At 39.2% G+C, this 22,896-nt stretch overlaps 2 protein-coding genes across 2 annotated transcripts in view; both read left to right on the plus strand.

The window, feature by feature from the left end:
* Positions 1–22,896, plus strand: part of nwk (nervous wreck) — a 1,047,247-nt gene that overhangs the window by 92,642 nt on the left and 931,709 nt on the right. The gene's annotated exons all lie outside the window — the stretch shown is intronic.
* zuc (Mitochondrial cardiolipin hydrolase zuc) overlaps positions 1–22,896 on the plus strand; it is a 227,829-nt gene that overhangs the window by 49,160 nt on the left and 155,773 nt on the right. The gene's annotated exons all lie outside the window — the stretch shown is intronic.

The following is a 22,896-nucleotide window of genomic DNA, read 5'->3' on the forward strand; positions in this document are numbered from 1 at the left end:
GAATTACTTGTTACAAAATTTAAATAAATATCACTACTCCCAATTTCTACCAACAAGCACTAAACACCACTATATAAACAGCACTAAATGAATCAGATATACACAAAATTTAGCTTTATCAATAAGTTTTCACTACTTTATCACTACAATAATGCAAGAGCTCTCTCAACAGCCAACCGTTCTCAAGCGCATCCAACAATGCAACCCACGTACAGTGTGTCAGTTGTCGTTCTCTCATACAGTGTCACTGGCTGTAGTTGTAGTAGTTCCCTTTTGCTTTTTTTAAATATTTTTTTATCGGGGGGGGCCCCGAAGCCCGCTCCCCCCGCGTGACCATCGACTCAATCTACATGGCCTCCGACATGCTATTATTTCTAAGAAGAAGAAAGAGATAGCAGGGAGGAGTGGGAGGTGATACAAGGAGTATCTGCCGGTTTCCGAGTCAGACTCGCTACCACGGCAAGAGTTTGTGTTTGGTATATGGTGTTGAAGTATGGTATTGAAGGGTCAGGGAAAAACCACATAGGCAGAAAGAAGAAATAGCCTACATGTAAAACCTGACATCTTGTGATAGCACATGCAAGGATGTGGGCTGGATAAAGTCCAGAGGTTGTGTTAGTTAGGAATAGGTGTCATGCAATCATAACCATTTCCTTGCAGTTTTTGTTATTATGGGGATCAGTCCTTCTTGTCACTGCCGGGTCGGCTCGGGTCTGCTAGCGTCTGGGCTTTGGGCCACAGGTTCGTCCCATTGTCCAGCAGCCAGCAGTCCCTGGTGCCAAGTCTCCTTTTGGAGAGGGGGGAATTAGAGCCAAGCCTTGCATGCAAGGGGCTATCTTCTTCCTCCTGTCGATGTCCCTCTATGCGGTGTTGTTTGAACACACTTGTCACTGCAGATCTAAAACTAAGGTTATTAATAACATATGTATATACAAGTTCTCATTGGAGTGCCGGCTGTTTGCCTGCTCTCATGTCCAGCGTTCAACCTAGATAGGAGTGAGATAACTTATTAGACAGATAGATATTAGTGCTGTTTATAGGGCGCGGGCTGGTGTTCCGCTCCCATGTCTCTGTAGGGGGGCGGGGGTGGATTGATACGTCCTTGGCCGTCTGGCTGCGTTGCCGTCGTCTTCTTAGGTTGTACTTTTTGTCAATCTTCCTCGCCTGGTCCCTGGGTCTAGGACAGCTGAAACATATTTACATATTTACATAGGTGTCTGCAGTGTGTGGGTTTATGTGGTATATAGGGGTCAGCTTGGCGGGAGTGTGTTGGCTATCGGCCCCTCGCCCACCCAACCCTGTGGCTGAACAGAATGTGCTTCGGTGTAGGATACTTTTTGTACAGATCAACGTCGTAGCGTCCGATCCCGCTTATTAACGGGTTGACCTTGTTACTCCATGACTTTCTGTACATGTTTAGTGTCTGTTTGCGTATTTGGTGCCTTATTGAGCTGACTTTCGCAATACTGCGTAGTTGGCGTCTGGTCGCTGGCATTTATTTTGTATTAATTCCAGCTTATCCAGGTTCGTCATTGCAGTGAACCCCCACGCTGGGGCTGCGTACATGATTATTGGTCTGATTAGGGCCTTATACATGTTTATGGCTACTTCCGTGTTAATACTGGACTTTTTGTTCAGTATAGGATATAGCTGGTTAAGTCGTATGTGTGCTTTTCTTTGAATATCATTGATGTGGTGTAGCATGGTGAGCTTTCTGTCTAGGACTACTCCTAGGTATTTGACTTTGTCATGCCACGCTATATCTTCGTTGAAAAGCTTTAGCGCTTTTATGTTGGCTGGTCTGCGTGTGAGTCTGTTCTTCTTAGTGAACAGCACTGCTTGGCACTTGTCAACATTGACCTTGATGCGCCATTTCGTTAGCCAAGGCTCGAGAGTTCTTAGTGCTACTTGTAGCCTCTTTCGAGCGCACGGTAGCTGTGGATGTTGAACTGTGATAGCGGTATCATCAGCGTAGAGGTGTGTAGTAGTGAGTTCTGTCGTAGGCATGTCGTTTGTATACAGGACGAAGAGGATTGGGCCGATAAGGGACCCTTGGGCTACGCCCGCTCCAATCCTGCGTGTACTTGACAGCGTGTTATGTACGTCTACTTTGAACTCTCGGCCCTCCAGATAAGATTTAATAAGTCATATATAGCCTGGGTGGAATTCGTGGTCTATTAGTTTCGCCAGTAGGCCTTCGTGCCAGACTTTGTCAAATGCTTTCTGGATATCAAGGAAAACCGTTCCTGTGTCTCTTCGTTTGTTGAGACCTATGGTGGCTTGTTCTATGAATCGAGTGAGCAGTTGTGGGGCAGAATGAGCGTTCCTAAAGCCAAACTGCTCATTGCGAATTATACCTTTTTCCTTGATATGCCCTATTAACCTTTTCAGTAGTACTTTCTCGAATACTTTACTGAGGGCGTCCAGAAGGCTGATGGGCCTGTAGTTGTTGGGGCCTGACTTGTCTTTGCCTGGTTTTCCAAATACGAGGATCCTAGCCCTTTTCCATTGTTCAGGGTAATATTGGAGTCTGAACATTGCATTGAAGATGCTGGTAAGTAGTGTTAGGGCTTTGAGAGATAATTTCTTAATTATTATATTCTGGATCTCGTCTGGGCCTGGCGCCTTCTTGGAGTTAAGATGACCTATAATCCACTTAATTTCGTGTATATTTGTCCTCTTAACCTCCGGCTTAGGTGCGTTTTCAAGGAATTCTGCTACCTTTGCCTCAGTTTGCCTGATGAAGGCTGGGTCAGATGGTATTTCGTTTGGAGTGAAAGCCGCCTCTATGGAGTCCGCTATGATTTCGGCTTTGTCACGGTTCTCGTATACTGGGCCGTTAGGTCCCTTGATGGTAGGGATGCTGTGTGTTTCTCGCGTGAAGTGTCTCGCTAAGTTCCACACTGGCCTGGTGTTGGTGTCGAAAAGTTTGAGGTGGTTGTTCCACTTTTCCGACCTGTATTCCAGTAGTTGAGTTTGAATTTCCGTGTTTAGTTCGTTTTTCATCTCGCGGTCTTCGTCTCTGTGATGTCGAGCCCAGTTACGCCTGTGGCTGTTGCGCCTGCGTATTAACTCTTTTATGTGCGCTGGAATCTCGAAAAGAGGTGATTCTCTGGGTTTGCTTAGCGGTATGCTCGCAGTTGTGGCTGTTTGAATTGCTTCTACGAGGGTTTTGACTGCTTCGTCAATTTGGGCTGTGCTGTCTATTAGCATGCCTTCGCTTCCCTGTAGGAGTGTGTCTAGCTTGCGTTCGAATTTGCCCCAGTTGGCTGCTTTATAGTTGAGCCGGCGTCTGGGGTTTTTCTCATATTCCTCTGGGTTCGCATCTAGTGTAAATATCACGGGTTGGTGTCTCGACCCCAGGTCGTTCTCTACCTTAATGCTATGCCTTTGAGGAATATGTCGCAATAGGGCTATGTCAAGTATGTCGGATTTCCCTTTTGCTGTGATGTCGGAGTATATAAAGACTTCGGCATTCCCCTTCCTCTCAGATGATACATCTGGATTGGTCCTTGTCCGCCAATCATGAGTGATCTCTAGTCAAGACCAAGCCCTGAACTACTTCTTGCTCCCAAGAGATAAACAAACTCTGGGGTATATACATGAGTCATCACTTTCCTAGTACAACATCAACAAACACATCTCATCAGGCTGGGATATATACATGACTCATAGAATTTCCCGACACAAGTACACCACAACAAACACTGGGGTAGCCACATGACTCATCCAAATTACCAGAGTTATTAAAGCAATGTTTTCTCACTCGTGCAAAAACAAATTACTCATACTACATATATGGTTACCTTCCAGCTTACAAAGATTAATAAAAAAATATACAAATGAAATATTGATAATAATAATGAATAATAATAATAATAATAATAATAATAATAATAATAATAATAATAATAAATCGAATACTGACAATAATATCTCTAACTTCTACATATAATTCGGGGGTGTGATATATGTACTATCACAGTACCGCAACATGACAAATAGCATGGTCCTATCCTCCTAGAGATAAGTGCTATTATGACGAGCCGATGACCTGGGTTTTGGACCCGTTTCAACTATAAGCATCATCGATTCAGTATTGTGCTTTAGAATCAGTCCCATGGTCAGTAATACTATTGTTTAACGCTAGTTTCTGAGAATGTGAGGCATTGCGGGTCGGGTCCACTGATTGTTTTAACTTCATATCCATCCATTCATTCTTCGTCCCCACGTTTTCGAAATCGGGTCAGTGGAGGATTATGGATATTTAAATCGTCATAATATTTCGTCTCATTTCGTACCATTAGGGGACGATGACCTAGGTGTTAGGCCCCTTTAAACAACAAGCATCATCATCATCATTACAAGTAGGTCTTACGATGACGATGGAATAGGAAAGGGGTAGGACTGGAAAGGAAGCGGCCGTGGACTTAAATAAGATTCAGCCATAGCATTTGCCTGGTGTGAAAATGGGAAACCATGAATAAATAGGTGGATTTGATAAGCTATGTCTCTCGCATCTTGGAGTCGGTTCGAATCAACCATCTGCCGAATGCAAGCTCACAGCTGGGCGCTCCTAACCGCACGCCAACTCGCTCTGTTAAAATGAAGTCTGAAAATAAAGGAACGTACTATACTATGCGCTCATTCTACCTGTTTTTGTTTGTTTGAGCGGTATAGTCATGATACATTCCATAGAGACAATTCCAGTGAACACAATGAGATTCTATCACCATCAATAAAATATAACCTAACAAATAAAACTGATATTACGACCTCACTAAACAGAAGAATGTGAACGCTTGCATATCATTGTTAACGACAACACTTTGTTCTGACTATCAGGTGTCTGAGACACTAACCCACCGCATACCACCCTCACCACAGTTAAACAAGACAGATATCTGCGCACAATGTGCCTTTGTGTATATATGTTGCGAATGGTCTCCACTGTCACAAAGAAGTGTATTATTTTATGGTGGTGCTAATGGTGATGGTTTTTATTTTAGTGGTGAATACAAAAAAAAATGATCCCCTTTGAAACTAGTACAGATAATAATAATAATAATAATAATAATAATAATAATAATAATAATAATAATAATAATAATAATAATAATAATAATAATAATAATAATAATAAGTGATTTACCGAGAGAGATATCTGTTTGTTTGTTTGTTTGTTTGTTTGTCTCAGTACTTCTAACTTGAAAACTACTGGATATATTTCTACCAAAATGCATATTTAGAATCCACCTGTACTTTGGTAGAATTTAGGGTCAATAGTTTCTAAATCCCTGAATTGACTGGAATTTTATACGAAACCGAAACCGTGATTTGCACTCTCACAAAATATACGCAACCAAACTTAATGGAAATCTACCTGCCTTAATGGAAATCAATTTCTAAAACTTTTTCTCATGTGCATCATTTTAATACGAGGATTAATAAGGGAGATATCGCTAACGGACCGTTTTTCAGTCTAAGTTCGAGCGGACTTAGCCTAAAAGCGGGTCCGTGTAAAGCGTATTTTTTGTAACTGCAAAAATACTGGAAATATTTTAACCAAACTTAATATTCATTTTCCCCCTGTCCACAGGTAGCTTTCAATGTCCATAGCATTTCAAATACCCGGAGTGGATTGGGGGTTTATAGGAAACCAAAACCGTGATTTTACTCTCCCACAAAATATACCAGACACCTGTATGGGAATCAACCAACCTTGATGGAAATTGATTTTTAAAACTTTTTTCTCATATACACTTTTTTCGATAGGATGATTAATAAGAGAGATATCATTAACGGAAGGTTTTACAGACTAAGTCCAGAGGACATAGCCCAAAAGGTGTTCACGTGGAGCAGATTCTTTATCTATCTGTATAAATAAAATCGTAACGACCGTGTGTCTGTACATTGACTATTTTGGCAAAATTTTTATTCAGTTATTCGTTTCCGGTGTAATAATGACCATCTGCATATTTTGTAGCTTTAGTGTCTGTCTGTTTGTCTGAGTTCTTATAACTTGAAAAGTACTGGATATATTTCTACCAAGCTTCATATTTACAATCCATCTGTCGTTGGATAGGTTTTAGGGCCTATATTGTCTGACTGGGGGTTTATACGATGCCGTGATTTTGCACTCCCACAAAATATACACAACCAAACTAAAGGAAATCTAGCTGCCTTAATGGAAATCAATTTCTAAAACATTTTTCTCATGTGCATCATTTCGATATGAGGATTAATAAGGGAGATATCATTAAGGGACTGTTTTACAGGTTGTCGTGTCATTTCAAGGTGGATTAATGGGTTTAACTCTAGTCTTTTTCTCTTTTCGATAGAACAGATAGTAAGCGATGTTATCGTCAACGATTCGTTTCATAAGTCTTGAGCCACAGCGCCACTGTCGGTTTCAGATGAACAACAATATTTAACAGAGATGGAGGGAGAATTGCCTACAACTTCGGACCAGGAACTGTACTGTTCAAAAAAACTCTGTGATCATCCTCATTCTGTCTCCACTTTGTTCAGCTTTATCGTACTTCATGTTACTGCCATGTGCTTTCGTAGAAGAATATTTGTTTAACTTGCCGTATTAAACGCTTGAATGCAGGCATGTAACAACACAAAAATTCTTGAAGGAATCGTGAAACTGATTACAAATTCCCTTGCGGAGAAAAAAAAGAAAGAAATAAAGAAAATTCTTATTTTGAAAAAGCAAGTAATTTATTCATTAATTGTCATGGTACATGCCTGTGACATACTTCGGTGAACAGTTCTGTACTATTAACATAGATGAACAATGCACGACAGTGACCTTACTGTCCTTCAAAATAGTCCCCTCCCATAACTATGCACTGCTGAGATCGGCGATACATGTCCTGGAAACTTTGCAAGAAGGCTTCCTTTGGGATGGTGTTCAAAAGCCACGTCACGTTTCGCTGGATGTCAGGAATGTCGTCAAATCTCTTTCCTTTCAAAGCGAGTTTGAGTCGTGGGAATAGGAAGAAGTCTGGAGGATTGAGATCTGGCGAGTATGGGGGATGTTCAAGTTGCACCACCTCCTTTTTTTTCCATGAACTGTTTGACGATATTGGCTGTGTGTGGGCGAGTGTTCACGGACAAAAGAACGTGAACCTTGTTGTGCGTACTGGGGTTGTACTCTGCGTAGACGGGTCAAAATTTCAATGTAGCGTGCAGCATTCAACGTCGTTCCCTCAGGTAGAAATTCCTTGTGGATAATGCCTTGACTATCGAAAAAAGTGATGAGCATCGTTTTGATGCGTGACTTTTCGGCTCTAACCTTTTACCGACGAGGGGATCCCGGAGAACGCCATTCCATGCTTTGCCGTTTCGTTTCAGGGTCGTACCTGAGCTACCAGGTTTCATCCTCAGTGACAATACAGTTCAACAAATTTGGTGTCGCATCCGCCGTTTCCACAAAATCCTGTGAAGCCTCTAAACGTGCCTGCTTCTGATCGTCAGTCTGGTGATGTGGCACAAGACGAGAACACGTTTTCCTCTTCCCTAACTTCTGGGTAACAATTTGTCGCACGGATTCACGGTTAGGTAAGGCTTTTTGCGGATGATGTTATTCTCTATAGAGTGATAAGTAAGTTACAAGATTGTGAGCAACTGCAACGTGACCTCGAAAATGTTGTGAGATGGACAGCAGGCAATGGTATATTAATAAACGGGGTTAAAAGTCAGGTTGTGAGTTTCACAAATAGGAAAAGTCCTCTCAGTTTTAATTACTGCGTTGATGGGGTGAAAGTTCCTTTTGGGGATCATTGTAAGTATCTAGGTGTTAATATAAGGAAAGATCTTCATTGGGGTAATCACATAAATGGGATTGTAAATAAAGAGTACCGATCTCTGCACATGGTTATGAGGGTGTTTAGGGGTTGTACTAAAGATGTAAACGAGAGTGCATATAAGTCTCTGGTAAGACCCCAACTAGAGTATGGTTCCAGTGTATGGGACCCTCACCAGGATTACCTGATTCAAGAACTGGAAAAAATCCAAAGAAAAGCAGCTCGATTTGTTCTGGGTGATTTCCGACAAAAGAGTAGCGTTACAAAAATGTTGCAATGTTTGGGTTGGGAAGAAATGAGAGAAAGAAGAAGAGCTGCTCGACTAAGTGGTATGTTCCGAGCTGTCAGCGGAGAGATGGCGTGGAATGACATTAGTAGACGAATAAGTTTGAATGGCGTTTATAAAAGTAGGAAAGATCACAATATGAAGATAAAGTTGGAATTCAAGAGGACAAACTGGGGCAAATATTCATTTATAGGAAGGGGAGTTAATGATTGGAATAACTTACCAAGGGAGATGTTCAATAAATTTCCAATTTCTTTGAAATCATTTAGGAAAAGGCTAGGAAAGCAACAGATAGGGAATCTGCCACCTGGGCGACTGCCCTAAATGCAGATCAGTATTGATTGATTGATTGATTGATTGATTGATTGATTGATTGATTGATTGATTGATTGATTGATTGATTGATTGATTGATTGATAGATAGTCTGCAGTTCATCCGCTATCATGCGCACAATTAATCGCCGATCGTTCCCAATGTTTTCGTCTCTGACGGCGGTCGCCGGTCTTCCGCTACGGGGGGTGGTCAGAAACACTTTCCCGGCCTCCTCGAAAACGGGTGAACCACTCGTACACACACTTCAAGGACAGTGCTTGATCTTTATAAACACGCACCAGCATTGCATGCGTTTCTTTCAGTGCCTTGCCAAGCTTAAAACAAAACTGTACATTGATCTTTTGGTCGTTCATGTTCCTGTTCGCAGTTCAGAACCAACGCACTAAACACGCACTGTGTCAAACAGGTCTTACACGGCACACACACACGATGCTCAACTGACCAACGTTGGGAGTAGGTGGTCAAAACCTGCTGCTACGCAGGTGCAGCATTGTGTGTCGCCAGTGTTGCCGGATCGACCGTTCTGACTTCATTCACCGAACTTTATTGTCACAGGTTGTATATTTCGAAAAATCTATACTGTATATTTCAGATCTTAGTTGATTACTTTCATCAGTGCTGACTTTTTGCTCAAAGAGAAACGTTTGGTATGTTTCATTTAATTTGTGTGAGAGAATGTGTGCAATTTCGGTGTTAAATATAATCTAATACAACCTGTGTGTCTACCCCTTAGCCCCGTTTCTTAATATGGGGTCGGGGATGAGGTGAGATGAAATTATATGGCATGTTTTTACAACCGGATACCCTTCCTGACGCCAACCTCTGTTAAGGAGCTAATGAAGATGAAATGAATGATAGTAAATGGGTGAGGAGGTGGAAGGAATCGTCTGTGTCCTGTGAACAGGAACAGTCCCGGCATTCTCAGAAAATCCTACGGTGGGGTTCGAACCTACGCGTCTCCGGAATTAGAGCTTGGCTCCATAGCCGTAGCGCGTTAATATGCGCGGCCACTCCGCTGGAATATAATACTATCTATTTTAACATATTATTGTAGTGCACACATTGTTGTGTCACAATATGTTAATGTCAATGGAAGTCGTGAATTATTTTTAAAATACCGTCATGTTTGTGCTAAAGCCAAAGGCATTATTTTTCCGAGATGCACTGTTATAGATACTGCATAGTGTGCAAAGTGTTGATGGGCTGATGTTCTTTCTTATTTAAAAATCTTAAATATTAAATCTTGAATTTGAGCATGAGGGAAAAGAACACAGGATTGCCACTCTGATAATTTACGATTTTGTAAATGAACTTTACCTCTTCTTTCTGATTTCAGTTTTCTATACTCTCTATATATAAATTTAGCAGAAGCTCATTGTAGTAAATCATTAGTAGACAGTGAAATAATTGTTTTAATGTAACTTTTTCAGGAATTCCTTTTCCACCCGTTCAAGCCGGTAAAAATTTATTTTGCACCTGGAGCTCCACACTATGCTCGCATATTCTAGCTTCGGCCTGACTAGGATGTCGTTCACTTTAATAAACCTTTTTGTGTTTTTGGATGGTTTTATATTATTTTCTTATTTCAAATCCCAAATTACAGTAAGTTTCAGCGACCAACTTCTGTACCCGTGGACTGAAATTGCTAGTGACTTTTCTTTGCTAGTGGCTTTACGTCGCACCGACACAGATAGGTCTTATGGCGGCAATGGGATGAGAAAGGCCTGGGAGTTGGAAGGAAGCGGCCGTGGCCCTAATTAAGGTACAGCCCCAGCATTTGCTTGGTGAGGACTGAAATTGAGCTCCGTTCCGTCCAGATGATGGGTGCTACGCTCTGGCGGCAAGTTACTTATACAGTCAAGGGGAGTCGCAGTCGAGTACCTGTGCCTGTGTTGAATGGTCTTGTTTATGCTTGATTCAACTTCGACGTGCAAAAAGGTTCTCGAAACAGTGGAAATAATTATTCTGTGGTTGGTTGCAACTTCACGTGTATTAACTGTCCTCCTGGAGCTAAGGTTTTTGTATAAAAAATCAGCATGAAATTAGAAGAAATGCTTGGATTGCGACACTGAAACGAGGGACTAGTGATGGTAAACCATGGGAATCCACGAATAACTCGCGTATTTGTAGTCGGCATTTTGTGAATGGAATGCCTTCGAGACATCCTGATAGTCCTGGTTATGTACCGAGATTGTTTATAAAACTGCTTGTTTCGATCGAACATCAACAAGAAGGGGAACACTGAGTGAAGACTGGACACAAGAGACGAAAACGGAGACATGAAAATGAAAACGTTGAAATGACTGTAGTACCATGGAAAATTGTTTCGAAATCATACAGTCATTCAAGCATGCAGACTGAAGTAATGACCACCGATGGCAACAAAACCAGTGTGAACGTGTTATTTTCTCCTCTGAAAAATAATTGTAAAGCGGAAGTTAAAACAAATTTGTCTATGCCTCGAGTGAATAAAGAGACGACGACTGACACTTGTTTTAAGAGAGATTGTGGTGCTCACGTACACTTCGTGGACACCAAACATAGGAACAGCATCTTTTTGAAATAGCAGATGTTAAGTTTGCAGTGTTTCATATCCTGTTATCCTTGTTACCCTCTGTTCATCAGAACTGTAGATTTACTAAAGAAAACATGCTGCTTCTACAGCTAATGAAATGTAAACTTGGTATTAGTTTCGCCGCTCTAGGCGTAATTTTTAACTGCAGCATCTGGTACTTTTAAATTTGCTCTCCACAATATTTTTGAGAAAACAAAGGAGTGTATTTTCTGGCTACAACGATCCACTATCAAAAGCACAATTCCTAATCCTTCTAAAAACACTATGAAAAATGCACGTGCATTATAGATTACAGTGAAATTCCCTGTGAAAATCTAACAGTGTTTGTCAAGGAATTTTAATGTTTTCTCATTTTAAGAATTCATTTACAGTCAAATTTCTTGTTGCCATTACTCCATCAAGTTACATTTCTTTTATATCCAATTGCTATGGTGGAAAAGCGACTGACAACTACATCACAGTTAATTCCGGTATATTAAACTTTATTCTGTCAGGGGATATAGGGGATATAGTTATGTGTGACAAAGGATTCCCACAGATAAGAATGTGTACTAAGAACAGAAACACTGTAATGGTAATGGCACCTTTTGCGTTCAATCCTCAGTTTTCAACTGAAGAAGTTGAAACAACATACGATACTGCATCAGTAAGAATGCATGTTGAAAGAGCTATTCAGAGGATGAAAATTTACAAAATACTAAGCAACATACTCACTATGGATTCACTTCCTCATATAGACAAAATTGTTCACATCATAGGTGTCTTGGAAAACTTCAGTCCTCCAATAACTAAAGCACAAGACTAACTATTTTTAGGTAAGCTCACTAAACGTTTTTGCAAATTATTGTCATAAAATTCGATACCGTAATGGAATTTGTAATAGCAAAATAATCTGTGTTTGAATTATGGTATCAACATAATAAATTAGAATTATCAAGTTGAATTCTCAGTATTGAGAAATACAATTCGGATATAAGCCATTATTCGCTTAGTGATAATTCACACTTGAATATAGCATCTTTAAATATTACTGGAGGGTAATGTTCAAAATAAAATTTCTCTACTGGAGGGATAGTACTGGAAAGGAAGTCATCATTTCTGAATATGTTCACTTTAACACTTCCCTTTGGAGAATATATAAACACGTCACAGTGGTGAAGGTTCAGAATGTACATTGATACCTGTACCTGATTATAATAAACGTGAGCTTCCTTCAACTTAGCGTTACCATCAGTATTTATATACAGAGTTATTCACCTAAGATGTTACACGGAAATAACGTCTAAACCATTAAAAATATCGGTATATTTTTCATATTCGTAAATGATACCTAGGGGCTTGTAAAATAATGCGCTACGAATTCTCATGGGGTGATTAGTAACAGAGATATTGATACCAACTCCATATTTTTAAATGGAACGGCACAAATTCATACAGCGGACTAAAAGTTCAACTGCGTACAAGTTCAAATATGTAAGTATTTTCAAAATCGGACAGTTACTTTTGAGATATCAATAAGAACAACATGTACGGGTTTGCATGCCGCATCAGACATCGTGCAGTCGGGCAAGGACATATTGCCGCGCAAGCAGTTTCCTGGATGTGATTCCAGCCACGGAATGGATACCAGGCATGTAAGCATATCTTACACATGTGTTGGGTTTCCAAAGTGTGTATGACAGGCGAATTCTTATCAGGACAAGGAAGGTTGATGTTTTTAAAAGGAATTAAGTAATTACTTTGACTTCAAAGGAACATAACGAAAGCTATGAGTATAATTGTCACCGAGTGTACAGCAAATACTACTATATGAATTGGGAAATAAACATAACACAGGGCACCTGAAGAGCTCTTATAGAAAATCAAATGAATGATGAACAATGTCCAAGGTAGACTTCATTGGAAATGATCCTAAGGGCGTGGGCACGGGAACATAACGTCTCGTCAATGTAATTGTTATGTCCCACTCGTTGGCTGAATGGTCAGCGTACTGGCCTTCGGTTCAGAGGGTTCCGGGTTCGATTCCCGGCCGGGTCGAGGATTTTAACCTTCATTGGTTAATTCCAATGGCCCGGGAGCTGGGTGTTTGTACTGTCCCCAACATCCCTGCAACTCACACACCACACATAATACTATCCTCCACCACAATATCACGCAGTTACCTACACATGGCAGATGCCGCCCACCCTCATCGGAGGGTCTTCCTTACAAGGGCTGCACTCGGCTAGAAATAGCCACAATAATTGTTATGGCGCTTATATTTTGGATTTAGAGACCGCGTTGGTTGGGTTATTCAGGCGAAGGAGCAGTGTTACTACCAATACTGGATTATTTGGGTTGGGATAGGTTAGACATTAGGAAACAAACAGCTCGACTTATTATGTGGGATGTTCAGAGCTAATAGTGGTGAAATGGCAGTACCACTATTATCTATTTATTTTACACGCATTAATCTCCGCGACTGTAATGGCGTGCATTCGGGTGACCGCATGTTCGAGTCCTGCCTCGCCTGACCTGAAAGTGATTTTCATGGTGTCCCATGTTCAACACCAGGAAAATGCCGGATTGATACCTTTGAGATAGGCAACGGCCGACGTCCTTACCAAATCCTTCCCATTCCCATCCGAGGGGGAAAACGCCAAACTGAGCGCAACCTGTTACACATGGATTTCAAAAAAAAACAAAAACAAAAAAAAACAAAGAAACTTTAATCTCCGTTCCTCATCGTGTGTTCGCCAGTCATACAATAACGTTGCACACCCAGGGTATGTTACGCTACTTCACATTGTGTGTACGATAGTTTACAGTACATGCCCGGTATGCGTTCTGTGGCTAGAATTGATGCCACGAAACAGCTTGCGTGTCAGTACGTCCTTGGCCGACCGTACGCTGCCTGATGCGGCATGCAAAAGCCCAAGTGCGATTTTTATTGATATCTCAAAAAGTAACTGTCCGATTTTGAAAATACTTACGTATTTGAACTTGTACGCAGTTGAAATTTTAGGCCAGCTGTATGTATTTATGCCGTTCAATTTAAAAATTTCGAGTTAGTATCAATATCTCGGTTATTAATCACCCCGTGAGAATAATTAGCACATTATTGGTATCATTTACGAATATGAAAACAGAATGCAGATATCTTTAGCGGTTGAGACGCTATTTCCGTGTAACATCCTAGGTGAATAACTCTGTATAAATACGGGACGTAGCACCTTTTATCTTCAACTAGGGGTTTTTCTCGACACGAATAAGGGCAAGTAATCTCGAGAAAATAAACAAAATCCTGACCTACCACTATCCTATCTGGACTGCAACTTAACCATGGTTGCTGTTCTTTTATAAACAACCCCAGTTGAACCCATTCGTTTAATAAGCAGTACCCCTCAAGTGCCGTCCGTTCATTAACTCTGCCATATCTCACTGCAGGAGTGTTTAAAATCTTAGATAAAAGGAACGCTGATATCAGCCTTTCGTTATCTCCACTCTGTAGGGTTTTGATCTGGTGAACATTCTGGCAGACCGAAATGCGTTACTTCCTTTGCTGGAACCAGGAAAGGCATAAAGGCTGTTCCCTTGTTTCAGCTGCAATTGCATACTTCTGTGAATTTGTTACTTTAACATTTTCACAATACAACTTCAATATATCATTTAGCAACATGCACTCATAATTTGTGGAAACTAGAGATATGTTACCACCAGGCAAATTATTCACAACATAGCGTCTAAATAGTTCATTAACTGTTTGTTTGTCCAACTGTTTAAAGACTTTGAAATATGAGGTCCCTTTCGTTTAGTTCTGCGGCGCTCTCAACGATGTTTTGAACAATGCAAGTGGAGATTCACCTTCACACCCTGTTTTCAAAATTTTCGAGAAAGCACAGTCTATGACCTTAATTTGTTCATGTAATTGTTTTTACTTAAGGATTCAACATTTTTCATTTTCTGACCCGTAATAAATTGGTCGCTTATTTGATGGTATTTAGTATTTCTCCTACATTTCCTTCTTTACAATACTCCGCAATAATGTTCTTAGGTTTCTTCCATTGTTGCAGAGAGAAAGTCTGGGAAAAATCTCTCTCAGTATTGATATAAATACACATTGCAGCAGTATGTTTACAGCATTGTGGAAGTCCGGCTTTGTAATCGCACTCAGCTGATTTAACCTTTCTACCGCAATCAATCTGTAAAAAGATTAATCTTGTGTAAATTAATTGTAAAAACACTTAAAACTGTAATATATACAAATATTATGCCACGTTATTATATAGAAAGAAAACATATGCTTACTTTAAGTTTAACAGCACAAGGCGGTTGATGGATGTTTGTTTCTCTCAAACACAAGCAGATTATTTCATCTCCCAATGCTTCTCTTGCTTGTAGTATAATTTATTTATTTATTTATTTATTTATTTATTTATTTATTTATTCAGTGATGAACATAACAGGCTTTTTGCCCAATTATAATGTTCACAATATACAGTAAAATTAATAGTTACACTACTAAACATTAAATGAAAAAAGACAATACAAAGAATACAATGAACTACCCAAACAATACAAAGTTGGTAATACAATAAAAATATACAGTACTACATTAATAATTATTATTTTACAGTGGTGCCTAACACAAAGTAACACGTTCAGTTATACAGTCTTAGTATTAAATATGACACATGACACATTATCCAAAATAATATTCTAAAAGAGAAATAAAGTGTTTAATTTATCGGTCATTTGAAAACTGTGAATTCAAATAGAAGAGAAATAAAAGAACAACTAGAAGAATGAAATAAAAAACATATACAGAAAACAGATATAATATTTAACAGTATGTGCATTATAGGAAAGTATCACACGCCAATTCAAAGTTGATTCGATTCATGAAAAAGATATCCAAATTATATGTATTTAATGTATTATAAAGTTTCAGAATTTTATTAAGAGGAGAATTCTTATGGGCTTCTGTGCGGCATTTCTTAATGTAAAACAAATTCTTGAACCTGCCAGACTTCCGAGGAACGTAAAATGGTATCCTTCCAAGTAACTCTTCATCATCAATTTTACTATTCAATATTTTATACAAAAATAACATCATGGACTTTTTACGTCTTTGTTCCAAAGTTTTAACACCAAAATGTGATAACATTGTGGAGTAGGACAGAAATGTCGGATACTCGTGTGACTGTTTCCAGTACACATACTTTAAGAATTGCTTTTGTACTTTATCAATTAATTTGATGTACTTAGTGTCTGAAGGACTCCAGATAATAGAACCATATTCTAGTTTCAGTCTTATTAAAGATTTGTATAAAATAAATAACGTTGTACGTTGAAAATTTAAGGAATTTAGAAATACGAAACACACATTTCTATAGGTTTTATTAACTATATATTCAATATGACTTCAAAATTTCAAATCTATATTGAACTGAATACCTAAATCCATCTTTTGTTCGACTTCCTTCAAGACGTAACCGTAGATGTTGTAAGTATACCCGATATGCTGGCGACATCTTGTGAAAGACATTTTAACACATTTATTTACATTGAATGGTAATTTATTTTCTTTACTCCACAATGATATAGCATTTAGATCGTTTTGTAAATTCTTACAGTCATCAGTGGATTTAATTGCAGAAAATACCTTCAGATCATCGGCAAAGAGTAATATATCAGCCTTAGACACGACATCTACAACATCATTAACATAAATTAGAAACAGTAAAGGTCCTAGATTTGAGCCCTGTGGTACACCTGAATTGGCTATAGAGTTGTGAGATGAATATCCTTTATAACACACATATTGTTTTCTGTTAACTAGGTAAGACCTTATCAAGGAGTAAAAGCCCTGAGAGAAATTCAAGGAGTCAATTTTCTTTAAAAGTATATCATGATCTACTTTGTCAAACGCTTTCTGAAAGTCAGTAAATACAACATCAACTTGGCCTCTCTCATCCAAATGCTCTGAAATATATTCCGAAAATTGGATTAAATTTGTGGTGGTAGAACGCATTGGCATGAAACCATGCTGACGAATAGAAATAATGGGTTTTACATGATTCATTATACGTTCAAAATACTTTCAAATAGCTTTGGAGGAGTTGACAATATAGTTACTGATCTATAATTACTGATTAAGCTAAGGTCACCAGTTTTGGGAATAGGAGTAATTTTTGAATATTTCCAAGCATCAGGAAAAATCGAAGAGCTAACAATCATATTGAACAGTATTGCCAATGGATACAGTAATTGATCTTTGCATCCCTTGAAAATAAACGGAGGAATACCATCTAGTCCTGACGATGACTGTTACAGAGTTTTGCACCCTTCTGCAAAGTAGAAGCTCTGAAATACGATGCATCTCACTGAACTTCTCGAAATCCTACACAAATATCTAGAGACGACATTTGAACATTAAATTCTTCCCTGTACCTGTAGTTGCACAAGCTACTACCGTACCCCTGAAAGACTACACAAGTCACCGCTATGAGCGCCAGCAACATGATGCGTACGAGCTCTATCAAGACCGACTCCAATCCTCAGACTAAGACCAACTACAATATTACATCAGACCGTAATCCAGAAAAAACATGGCGGACATCGGTGAGCGATATGAGAGGTTGAGGGGAAAGTTATGCATGTTTATTCCGAGTCATTTAAAATAATAAACTTCATTTTTATCCGTATTAAACTGAGATTACCAAGATTTTAAAAGTTTTAGGGTCCACCTTATTCAATACTATACAATTTGTTGTGTAGATGTAATTGCAACACATTATGTTTATTCAGAACTAGTTTCGACGCTGTACTGCGACATCATCAGCTGAACCGAGTCACCTAAAGAAAAGATCACAAGTCGAACGTCATGAAATGCAACTCACGAACTCAAATTATGAATAATTAAACACCAAAAGGAGCGTTAACGCGTATTGTAAGTCTAAATGTACCGGACGAGTTGGCCGTGCGGTTAGGAGCGCGCAGCTGTGAGCTCGCATCCGGGAGATAGTGGGTTCGAACCCCACGGTTGGCAGCCCTGAAAATGGTTTTCCGTGTTTTCCCATTTTCACTCCAGGCAAATGCTGGGGCTGTACCTTAATTAAGGCCACGGCCGCTTCCGTCACATTCCTCGCCCTTTCCTGTCCCATCGTCGCGATAAGACCTATCTGTGTCGGTGCGACGTAAAGCAACTAACCAAAAAAAGTCTAAATGTAATTTCAGAGGGAAAAATAACGAAGGGAGAATGATTGTATCGACATAAGGTTGAAACAGACACAGAGTATAAAAAATATTTCACATATGAAACTCCGGTCAGCAAATAAGATATATAGATGTCAACAAAGAACATTATTAACCTTACATAAAATACTATGCAACACCACCATTAACCACAGCCCATTATGTAAAACACGCAAACAAATTTCTCCAACAAAATTTCAACCCTCCAAAATCCACCTGTATGGTTGAGTAGGTACAAGTGATATTTGTATGATACACTTGACCATCTAAAGCACTCGTCACTTTAAAACTCCGCAGAATTGATGGTACAATTGCATTTTATATTAAAAAGAACATAATCCCCATGTTCACTCAAGGGAATCGGGGTTATGTATAGTTTAGGCACGTTCATTGTAAAACGTTGAAAATTAATTATATCATTCTTGCACCACCGTTTAAGATTAATTTAGTCTCTAAATAATAAATCTTGGTCATGATTTATCCGGATCTTTCCGGGATTGATTTAATTTTCTTTGGCTGATAGGGCAAATGCTAGGATAGGCATCATTAGTTTAAGTTCGGATTATATCACTACCTTCTATGGGTATATAACATCTTTCCTAACAATACGTTTGATTTTAAAAATGATAAAATGATTAATGCACACAACATTATTAGGCCTATCATTCGGTTCGAATTATCCTTACAAATGCTCTTAACCCAATTTTGCCTTAATACTAGGTCTTTTGGAAACGGGAACACTGAAGCTTGTGCCCTACCTCTTACTTACATCCAGGCACACAGCACATTAAACTATAAACATATTAAGTGTGTTAAGGAACTATAAACATATTGCATAGGTAACTAAAAATAAAGAAAATACTTTCAGAGAAGAACACGAGAATCAACATTAACCTAATCACCACCGATATTGTTCAAATAAATAAGCTCTTTGAGAACAAACAGCTTCTTACGGCACTGAAGGAGGATCTATACCCTTCTTAAGACTACAGTATAAATAACTATAATGTACGATTAATAATATTCAAATTTCCGTAAATATTTGATAACAACACGACTTAAACAAATCAAAACGAACGCATGATAGCACTCCAGTTACCGCCATTATGGACAGTTCCGATAGGTCGGTTAAGGTCTGATGGTCTGAGATATTGAGTTGGTCTTGCTCAGACCTTAATGTTACACTCAATCGTTCAAAGATGGCGAATCGAGTAGCCGGATATGTTGGAAACGTGGGTTTGTTTTGGTTTGTTGTTATTGTATTTAGTGGGTGTAATTTCATGAAAGTTGACGATAAATGTTAGTTTATTTGTAGAATATAAGTATGTGAATGTATTGATATGAGCCAGTGGATACTTACTTAGGATTTGTAATTATGCGCAGTAATGTGGAATTCACAGTGTTGAAAGACTTTTCCACCTAGCAAGAGATCGTTCTGCATTCGCCACAGTGATCGCCAACGTCAGGGGGACCTGATACGGTACTATGAAGAAGAGAAGAATCTGATAATGTGTTTGTTTTGATCGTGTCGTGAACCAGGTTTTTGGTCTAACCATGGCAATGCCTCTCATAAAACTATTCTTAAGTTTTCTACGGAACAAAACTTTGAGAGAAATGGATTAGGAATATTCGAATACATCGTAACTATTTTGAAGTCAATGACAAAACTTTAGTGTGCATACATCATTTTGAGAATAAGTATGAGGTTAGGGAAGGCTTTTCTCTATTTCCAAACGGTGAACCTATTCGTGTTCCTCGAAAAATATAAATTTTGATAGAATATAACGGATATTGTGACATTCTGTCAGTGTCTATGTGCTTCAAAGTGGCGACAGATTTAGATGTAAGTGTATTTTACAATAATCTGTACTTGCCTTCAGAAATGTTTGGCTGGATATTGAAGTATAACAAAACTCATAAGTATGACAGATGAAGCAATCTCTATACTGTTACACAGAAGAAATAGTACTTGGAGGAATTAGCTGGGTTTGTAACGCAGTGTTTTACACTACCAATACCTTCCGATTCACGCTGTGGTTATATGTTATCAAGCAGACTACACACTATACTCGTCCATGTGGTTAAATATCAATGTTTTAGATACAGTAGAGTGTTTGCACTCATGTTCTTTAGTGGGAAAAACCTATTATATCTTTAGTGTCTGATCGTTTCATTACTAAGGTTACTATCATTGTGTGAAGTGCTGCTATGCCATGTGTCAACATTATGTTAGCATTACCAGGGCTGTTCTTTGGGTTAACATAACCATTTGTGGTGTACATGGGCTGAGTGGCTCAGACGGTTAAGGCGCTGGCCTTCTGACCCCAAGATGGCAGGTTCGATCCTGGCTCAGTCCTGTGGTATTTGAAGGTGCACAAATACGTCAGCCTCGTGTCAGTAGATTTACTGGCACGTAAAAGAACTCTTGCGGGACTAAATTCCGGTACTTCGGCGTCTCCAAAAACCGTAAAAAAGTAGTTAGTGGTACGTAAAGCCAATAACATTATTATTTCATGTGTACCTCCCTTTCACTGGGGGCTGAACATAAGAAATTGTCCACCACTTCAAAACTACGGCAACAAATAATTATATTTCATAGTTCTCTTGAGAGTGAATAAATGGAGGAGTTTCGCATGTTAATTTATTTTGAAACATTCAAAATGACGTTATAAATATAATTTTAACAGTTTTATCATATATGTTCATCTATCCAGCGAAGTGAAATCTAAGAGAAAACGTTATTTGACTAATTGAAATTTCTAAATTATCAGCTCTTTGTTCTCTTTTCTAGTAGAATATATGTGATTCTAGTTGATTATATGCGGTGCGTATATGTTGCTGAAGCGTTTCCATACGTGAAGAAGTGATTTTCCCTATGATGTTACATGTATCATGTTAAATTACCGCCGTTGGTGATATATGTGTGTGATATTTTCGTGTTAGCCAATACCAGCAGCCCGGCTACTTCGGCCGCCATGTTTTTTAAAATATCACGGTCCGAGGATCAATCAATCAATCAATACCGATCTGCATTTAGGGCAGTCGCCCAGGTGGCAGATTCCCTATCTGTTGCTTTCTTAACCTTTTCCTAAATGATTTCAAAGAAATTGGAAATTTATTGAACATCTCCCTTGGTAAGTTATTCCAATCCCTAACTCCCCTTCCTATAAATGAATATTTGCCCCAGTTTGTCCTCTTGAATTCCAACTTTATCTTCATATCGTGATCTTTCCTACTTTTATAAACGCCATTCAAACCTATTCGTCTACTAATGTCATTCCACGCCATCTCTCCGCTGACAGCTCGGAACATACCACTTAGTCTAGCAGCTCTTCTTCTTTCTCTCAATTCTTCCCAACCCAAACATTGCAACATTTTTGTAACGCTACTCTTTTGTCGGAAATCACCCAGAACAAATCGAGCTGCTTTTCTTTGGATTTTTTTCAGTTCTTGAATCAGGTAATCCTGGTGAGGGTCCCATACACTGGAACCATACTCTAGTTGGGGTCTTACCAGAGACTTATATGCACTCTCCTTTACATCCTTACTACAATCCCTAAACACCCTCATAACCATGTGTAGAGATCGGTACCCTTTATTTACAATCCCATTTATGTGATTACCCCAGTGAAGATCTTTCCTTATATTAACACCTAGATACTTACAATGATCCCCAAAAGGAACTTTCACCCCATCAACACAGTAATAAAAACTGAGATGACTTTTCCTATTTGTGAAACTCACAACCTGACTTTTAGCCCCGTTTATCAACATACCATTGCCTGCTGTCCATCTCACAACATTTTCGAGGTCACGTTGCAGTTGCTCACAATCTTGTAACTTATTTATCACTCTATAGAGAATAACATCATCCGCAAAAAGCCTTACCTCCGATTCCATTCCTTTACTCATATCATTTATATATATAAGAAAACATAAAGGTCCGTTAACACTGCCCTGAGGAACTCCCCTCTCAACTATTACAGGGTCAGACAAAGCTTCACCTACTCTAACTCTCTGACACCTATTTTCTAGAAATAGGATTGGAGTCGGTCTTGGCTCTATCCATTCCACTACGGTTCCAGGAAATAGTTGACACGGCTGACTGGATCCCTCGCTGCGCTGAGCTAGCTAGAGCGACGCATCAAGTCGGCCGTGTAGTTGATCAAGAACTGCAAGACTCATCTACCAGAGAGCTGAGAGGAAATGTAAATGATCAGTGCTCCAGGGCCGTACCGGCTACCAGCCGTAGCTTAATGTGAATTAGACAGGAAATTTTAATGTAGGCCTGTGAACTCATGGGACCAGATGTCACCGACCATGGTGTAATATGAATCTGAGAGAAAATGTTAATGTACCGAGCTCCAGTGACCAAATGTTACTGTATACTTCTCTCTAGTTTTCTCTTTTAATATGGATGGGACGGGCAATGTATTGGTACCATGCATTAAGGAAGATGTTGATGTTCATGGGCTTAGTATGGGTAGGCCGGGAGATGTATTAGTACCATGCACCAGGGACCAGATGTTACTGTCCATGGCTTTATGGATGAGACACGAAATGTTATTAGTACCATGCACCAGAGATGATGTTAATATCGATGGCTTAGTACTGGTGGGCCAGGAGATATATTAGTGTCATGCACCAAGGA

This window comes from Anabrus simplex, chromosome 5 (genome assembly GCF_040414725.1).
Source record: "Anabrus simplex isolate iqAnaSimp1 chromosome 5, ASM4041472v1, whole genome shotgun sequence".
NCBI classification, from domain to species: domain Eukaryota; kingdom Metazoa; phylum Arthropoda; class Insecta; order Orthoptera; family Tettigoniidae; genus Anabrus; species Anabrus simplex.